Genomic DNA, 8,715 nt, shown 5'->3' with positions numbered 1-8,715 from the left:
CCCCGCGTCAGGCTCTGGGCTGATGGCTCAGAGCCTGGAGCCTGTTTCCGATTCTGTGTCTCTCTCTCTCTCTCTCTCTGCCCCTCCCCCGTTCATGCTCTGTCTCTCTCTGTCCCCCCAAAAAATAAATAAACGTTGAAAAAAAATTAAAAAAAAATGCTCTGGTGCGTCAACCACCTGTGTTACCTAAAAGAATAATACCTATTCCACACAGGCATCAACTTGTGACAGCATTATAAAATTAATGAAACAACCTGAGCAAGTATTTAAGAAACATTAGCATGTTTAAAAAATCACAGAAATGTTTGTTGAAACTCTTCTTTATCACTATTGCTTTCAAGGTTTATCATTTCAAGGTTTATTTTCTAACTGAATATGTTCCATAGTTTGCTTTATTTTATAAAAAGCTTTTTGAGATAAATAATCAGTTCCCACATTATCAGTAAGGGCCGAAAAACATCATCACTGCTGCTATTGTCATTTCTTGCGGTTTTTAAATGCCACTTTTCATTCCAAAAGCTTATAACATGATGTGCACAATGAACAGGAAACAGATGTGTCCTAGAGATTTATTCAAATATTTTGTGTGTATTTACTGCAAACAGACAAGAATCAAAATACCAGTTTAACATAAAGTAAATTCTCTAAAAAATTCTTTTTAAAATGTTCCCAGATTGTGGATACACAGAATTTAAAAATAAAAAAACAAAACCTCCAGGGTCAGGTTTAAGTTTTGGCGATTCCATTTATTGTATGGCTCTGGATTTCTGAAAACTAAAGTAAATTATAGATACCTACCCAGCCTTCCTAATGGGGACATTGTGAAAACAAATTATAATAATAAATGGAACAATTCTCAATAATAATTTAGCTAACATGTAAGATCTTTTCTGTGAATGGTTATGATGGATGGATCCTTAAATTGAGAAAGAGATTAAAGTTTTAAAACCAATGGCGAATGATGATAATATGGCTCAGATGCTTATAAGGCTATAACGTAAAGTCAATAAAGGAAGCAAAAGGATAAAATACTGCAAAGAGCCACATATAACTAAGTAGTTGAGCATTCTTAACTTTAGCTAGTGTTTCTGCATAGACCAGTGTCCTATTGTGAAGGATTTTCTAGAATGTATGTATGTGTGTGTGTGTGTGTGTGTGTGTGTGTGTGTGTTTATGTGTGTGCTTACATGTACATTCACAGTCGTGCATGTGTTTTAAATGTTAGGCTATAACTAGACTTGCTTAATTTACTGACTTGATTAGTTTTTGACGTGAAAACAGTAAAAAAAAAAAAGGCTTCCTTTTTTTAAATTTTTTTTTTCAACGTTTATTTATTTTTGGGACAGAGAGAGACAGAGCATGAACGGGGGAGGGTCAGAGAGAGAGGGAGACACAGAATCGGAAACAGGCTCCAGGCTCTGAGCCATCAGCCCAGAGCCCGACGCGGGGCTCGAGCTCACGGACCGCGAGATCGTGACCTGGCTGAAGTCGGACGCTTAACCGACTGCGCCACCCAGGCGCCCCAAGGCTTCCTTTTTTTAAAAACCATTGTAAGAAATCCCTTAAAACCCCAGTAGAATACAGAGTCAGTTCAAGTCTCTTCTATTTCATTTTGTCAACTTTGAATTCCATCTTATGTTTTATAAATAAGAGTTGGAATAATTTTTAAAATAAGCAACAGGAGTTCATTAGAGATCACTGGAAGTTGCTTACTTGTTGGGATTTTATTTCTAGTATTTCTTCCTGTTTTCAATTTTAGGACATCTAACTTTATTAGAAGAGTTATGAGCATGGATTCAATGACAGGGCTGAGAGCAAACAGAGAATCTCTGCAATGCTCATCTTCCCCATGGTCTCATGTTGATATCTAGAGATCTTTCCCACTGAATAAATATACTCTGCACTCTGTTTTCTCTTCTACTTCATGCAAATGCCTTAACACTTTGCAAAAAACAGAGATAATCTTGGTGAATTTTATATTGCTTAACACATTGTTCTCATTAGTAGACATTATTGAATCAGTACTTCAACAAATAGTAAACCAGCTACTGACATTTAAACAGTATTTATTTTGAAGAAGCTGGCAGTTTGTTTTTTCTGTTTATAATCATTGTCAACATTGTACTTTATGTTGCTTTCTAGAACTTTGACATGTAACAAGTTGAGAATTGAGAAAGAACATATTATTTTTCATTTGTCCCGCATCTACACGCATTGTCAAAAAATTGCTGCAGAATATTTGAGACTACAATTTACAATCAAGATATTCTACTGTAAAATCTCTATACACTACCCGAAAGCATAACAAGCAGTGATTGTGAGTCACTGATTATTCCTTATACTCCAAAGTAGATACATAGACTAATCGATTTTTACCAAAAGTTAAAAATGAAACTACTCTTCATTAATTCTGCTTCTGTGCATGTAGACTAGGCTTCTTGATCTCAACTTATCTCCTGTTGTTTATTAGCACGGTATTGTTTTTTAAATAATACCAATTATGGAAAGAGCCTAAATGTCCATCAACTGATGAATGGATAAATAAATTGTGGTTTATATACACAATGGAATACTACGTGGCAATGAGAAAAAATGAAATATGGCCTTTTGTAGCAACGTGGATGGAACTGGAGAGTGTGATGCTAAGTGAAATAAGCCATACAGAGAAAGACAGATACCATATGGTTTCACTCTTATGTGGTTCCTGAGAAACTTAACAGGAACCCATGGGGGAGGGGAAGGAAAAAAAAAAAAGAGGTTAGAGTGGGAGAGAGCCAAAGCATAAGAGACTGTTAAAAACTGAGAACAAACTGAGGGTTGATGGGGGGTGGGAGGGAGGAGAGGGTGGGTGATGGGTATTGAGGAGGGCACCTTTTGGGATGAGCACTGGGTGTTGTATGGAAACCAATTTGTCAATAAATTTCATATATAAAAAAAATAAATAAATAAACTGAAACCTGAAAAAAAAATAAAAAAAATAAATAATACCTTTATTACATTAACATAAAATTCACCCTTTTAAAGTACACAATTCTAGGGGCGCCTGGGTGGCGCAGTCAGTTAAGCGTCCGACCTCAGCCAGGTCACGATCTCGCGGTCCGTGAGTTCGAGCCCTGCGTCAGGCTCTGGGCTGATGGCTCAGAGCCTGGAGCCTGTTTCTGATTCTGTGTCTCCCTCTCTCTCTGCCCCTCCCCCGTTCATGCTCTGTCTCTCTCTGTCCCAAAAATAAATAAACGTTGGAAAAAAAAATTTTTTTAAGTACACAATTCTAGTGGCTTCTAATATATTCACAGAGTTGTGAAACCATCAATACTATCTAGTTTTAGAATGTTTCAGCACCCTAAAAAAAATCTCCTTAGGTTAGCAGTCATTTCTGATTCTTCTGTCCCTCCAGGTCCTGGCAACTACTAATCTACTTTCTTTCTTTATGTATTTGTCTATTCCAGACATCTCAATATAAACGGAGTCACACACAACATGTGGCCTTTTGTGTCTAGATTCTCTCAACTGGAGTGTTCTTGAGATTCATTCATGTTGAATCATGTGTTAGTAGTTTATTCTTTTTTATGGCTGAATAATATCCCCATGTATGGATATATCACATTTTATTTATCCATTTATCAATTGGTGGGCATATGAGTTGTTTCCACTGTTTGATTATTCTGACAGTGCTACTGTGAACATTTATGTACAGGTTTTTCTGTGAATATATGTTTTCCGTTATCTTGGGTACACACACACACACACACACACACACACTGAGGAGTAACATTGTTGAATCATAAGGGAACTCTATGTTTAACTTCTTTTTTTATTAAATTTTTTTTTACATTTATTTATTTTTGAGAGACAGAGTGAGACAAAATGAGAGTGGAAGAGATGGCAGAGAGAGAGGAAACACAGGATCGGAAGCAGGCTCTAGGCTCCGAGCTGTCAGCACAGAGCCCCACGCGGGGCTCGAACCCACAGACCGTGAGATCATGACCTGAGCTAAAGTCAGACGCTCAACAGACTGAGCCACTCAGACATCCCTCTGTGTTTAACTTCTTTGAGGAAATTCCTATTTTCCAAACTGACTGCACCATTTTACAGGCCATGAGAGTGTTAATTTTTCCATGTCCTTGCTAACACTTAGCTAACATAATCATCTTGGTGGGTGTAAGATAGTATCTTACTTGTGTTTTCCAGTAACTAATGTTTAGCATCGTTTCATGTGCTTATTGATTATGTTAATCTCTTCTTTATATAAATGCGTATTTATAGACTTTGTCTATTTTTTAATTGGGTTATTTCTTGTGTGTGTGTTTTTTTTTTTTTATTGTTGAGCTGTAAGAGTTCTTTATATACTCTGGGTACTAGATCTTTATCAGATTTATGATTGATAAATATTTTCTCTTATCTTGTAGGTTGTCTTCTTATATTCTTGATAGTGTCATTTGAAGCACAAAGGTTTAAAACTTGATAAGATCCAGTTTATCTATTTTTTCTTTTATTACTTGTGCTATTGGTGTTATATCTAAGAAACCGTCACTTAACTCAAGGTCATAAAGATTTACTGCTATATTTCTCCTGTATGTTTTACAGTTTTAGCTTGTACATTTAGGCTTCTGATTTCCTTTAAGTTAATTTCTATATGATGTAAGGAAACTTCCCTCATTATTCCGTTACTGCCTTTGTTGTTGTTGTTAAAGATATTTTATACCATACCATGGTAATTCCCTTGTGTTTCCTTTTACTTTTTTTCTTTTAATTATTTTCTTCAGTTTCCCTGATGATTACAATTAGCATCTTCAGAGGAAGCCTGGGTGGCTCACAATTCATGGGATCAAGCCCTGAGCCCAGCATTGAGGGCTTTTCCCTGACAGCCAGGAGCATGCTTGGGATTGTCTCTCTCTGCCCCTGCCTTGCTGGCTTATGAGCATGGTCTCTCCTCACTCAAAATAAACAAACTTAAAAAATAATAATAAAAATAAATTAGCATCTTAAAACAATCTAGTTGAAATCAATTTCAGTAGTATACAAAACTTTGCTCCAATATATTCCCACTTCCTCCCTTCTTTTGTGCTACTATTGTTATACAAATTCCATCTTATTAATTACAAGCCCATCAGTATAGTTTTATAATTATTGCTCTCACATAATTATCTTTTGAAAATGATAAAAGAAAGGAGGGGCACCTGAGTGCCTAAGTCCCTTGAGCATCCAACTTCGGCTCATGTCATGATCTCACAGTTCTGAGTTTGAGCCCCACATCAGACTCTGTGCCAGCAGCCCAGAGCCAAGAGCCTGCTTCAGATTCTGTGTCTTCCCCTCTCTCTCTCTTCCCCTCCCCCACTTGTGCTCTGTCTCGTTCTTTCAAAAATAAATAAACATTAAAAAAATTGTAATGTGTTTATATTTTCTTTCGCAGTTACATACGTAATTATCCTTACTGGTGTTCTTTATTTCTTCATGTAAATTTGAGTTCCTGCCTAGTATCTTTTCATTTCAGAATGAAGGACTCCTTTAGTATATCTTGTAAGGTAGCTCTGCTAGCAACGACTTGTCTCAGTATTTCTGTAAGTGAGAATATCTAAATTTCTCTTTCATTTTTGAATGATAGTCTTGCTGGGTATGATTAATAGTCTCTTTTCTTTCAGTAATTAGAATATGTCATCCTACTCCATTTTGGTCTTCACCATTTCTGAAGAGAAGTCAGCAGTACATATTATTGAGAATCCTTTGTACATGATGTGTACTTTTCTCTTCCCACTTTCATTATGCTCTCTTTCTCTTTGGCTTTTGACAGTTGACTATGATGAGTCAAGGTGCGGCACTCTTTGGATTTGTCTTACTCTGGGTTATTAAGCTTCTTGGATATGAATATTAAAAGTTTTCACCAAATTTGGAACGGTTCCAAACATTATTTCCACAAATATGCTTTTTGGGCCCCTTTCTCTCTCTTCTCTAGGGTGTTCATCATGCATATATGTTGGTACACTTGATGGTGTCCCACAGATCTCTGAACCTCTTATTTATCTTTCTCAAAGAATTTGCTGTTTTTTGAAATTTAGCTATCTTTCTTAACTTAAAAAAATTCTTGCAACTCTTTGTTTAATTTCAGAATTTTGAAAAAGTTGATTTTGACCATTTTTGCCAATGTTCTCATGACTTATATGGGGGAGTGGATATTTGGAGGTGCAGTACTTCATAATTCCACAAATGTTTCTCCTATTGACAATGATGTTGTGTTCATAGGTAGTCACATGTGGATTGACTCAAGCCATCCCCAGACGAGCACAATAGCTGGCTATGGTTGGTGGTCCTGGTATGGATGATATATTCTGCTTACTCAACAGCAACTAGGTCCATGGATAGTAGAGAGGCACTGAAGAGGCTCCTGCGCAGCTGCTAAAGTGCTGCTTTAAATATGGATTGGGCCATGTCTGAATGCTTTCCACCCTTATCTTTTTAGAAGCTCTAAGTCCAGTTTCTCCATCTCAGGATCCACCAGTTTCTCTCCATTCTTATATCCTGTATGACTCTTTTTGCACCCATGGAATTCAACAACTTTCTATAGTTCCTGTGAAAATGAAAACTCATTCTTTTGGTCATATATTCTTCCATTTTTCTTTTCTTCTCAGCAGGAATTAAATTAAATTAAAAAAATAGTCTCAGGGGATGGGGGTAGAGGAGAGGGAAACACTGAATTATATCTTTATATATTGAGATCTTGAGAGAGAAATGTATTCTCATAAAAATAGTTTTCCTTTTTTATATTTCTTATTTTTGTGACTGAAATTCTTCCCTGCAATATAAATATATAATTGTTTAATTATTATTATCATTTTTATTAACCTTACTGATACACTAATATTCCAATTACTTGTCCCATTACTTTTTAAAGTTTATTTATTTGAGAGAGAGCAGGGGTGGGGCAGAGAAGGAGAGAAAGAGAGAATCCCAAGAGGCTCCATGCTGTCAGTGCAGAGCCTGATGTGGGACTTGATCCCATGAACTGTGAGATGATGACCTGAGCTGAAATCAAGAGTCAGAGCCACTCAGATGCTCCATCCTATTATTTTGTATGGCTCAAATAAATAGGAGGTACTTTAAACTCTTCTCTTGTTTCCCTTATAGCACTTCTGAGCCCACATAAAAGAAAAACTCAAGCAGATATTTATGATATTTATGGTCTTTGTTTTTGAGTTTTCCGAGACTTCTTGTTCAAACCTTGTTCCACAATGCTTCCATCTTCATTGCCTGCTCACACTTAGCTTTTCATTCTTGCTTTACCCTGGCAGCTTTAGTGGGCTTTTGACTACCAGTCTCTGGCTCTATCTTCTTGGCTGCCTACATTTTCCTTTCCTGGAGAGGAATCACCTAATTATGGCTCTCTTTCATGACAAGCCCCAGGATCTCCTTTTTCTTTTTTTTTTCTTTTTTTTTAAATTTTTTTAACGTTTTTTTATTTATTTTTGAGACAGAGAGAGAGACAGAGCATGAACGGGGGAGGGGCAGAGAGAGGGGGAGACACAGAATGGAAGCAGGCTCCAGGCTCTGAGCCATGAGCCCAGAGCCCGACGCGGGACTCGAGCTCACGGACCTCGAGATCGTGACCTGAGCTGAAGTCGGACACTCAACCGACTGAGCCACCCAGGCGCCCCAGGATCTCCTTTTTCAATGCAGGGCCTTTAATACTTTTTTTTTTCTCTAAGTTTTTTTCATCTATTTTAAGAGAGATAGAGACAGTGTGGGGTGGGGGGTGGGGGCAGAGAGAGAGGAAGAGAGAGAGAGAATCCCAAGCAGGCTCCACACTACCAGCACAGAGCCCAGTGCAAAGGCTCAAACCCACAAAGCCTCGAGATCATGACCTAAGCCAAAACCAAGAGTTGAACACTTAACCAACTGAGTCATCCAAGTGCCCAGTGCAGGGTCTTTAAAATCAGTCCACAACCCACAGAACAAAGACTTGGATGATTATGAGTTCATGGTTGCCTTCACCCCAACTTTGGGACCAAAAAGCTTAAAATGTCCAATATTGGCAGTGTATCTTTAATGTTTACATATCTACTCTATGGTGTCCATTTGGAGTATCTAAAAGTTCTTCAGGCATCATGATAGTGGTTTCATTTTCATCTTCTTCAAATTTTAGAAGGAACACCAAAGATTATTCTTCCAGACTATTTTTAGTCTTTGGTCAGAGACAAATGTCAAAACTGCCACCTTTGTTTTAGTAGTACATATGATCGTATTTATTGATAATAAATAATGATAAATTTCCTTAAAGAAGGCACTGCATAAAATTCAGGGAATAGAAATTTCACAGTATGCCTTATGGCTTTGATATATTTCATTTCCTGCACTATAAAAACTAGAGTAAATTATGCCACTTCAGAAAACATATGAGAGGAAAAAGTTAAAACAGAGTAAAAAACATGGTTGAATGTGTCACTCAGAACTATGAAAATATTCTATGCTTATAAGAAGTCCAAACACCTTGGCATCCTTCTAAGATCCTTTCATATCTGGTCACAACTTCACTTGCCTTTCCTAAATTTTATTCCATTCTACTCATCCATTTCATGCTGCCTCTGCCTAGAACGCCCATTATCCTTTTTCTCCACCTGTGAAACCCCCTCCCCATTTCCTGCAAGGCCACATTTCAGGACCACCATCTCTATGAAACCCTGTCTTTTTCTTCCTGTTGACTTTATGCTCTATTCAAGGCCTCAA

This window comes from Felis catus, chromosome A1 (genome assembly GCF_018350175.1).
Source record: "Felis catus isolate Fca126 chromosome A1, F.catus_Fca126_mat1.0, whole genome shotgun sequence".
In the NCBI taxonomy this organism is placed as follows: domain Eukaryota; kingdom Metazoa; phylum Chordata; class Mammalia; order Carnivora; family Felidae; genus Felis; species Felis catus.
Note: the sequence above shows the minus strand (reverse complement) of the source record.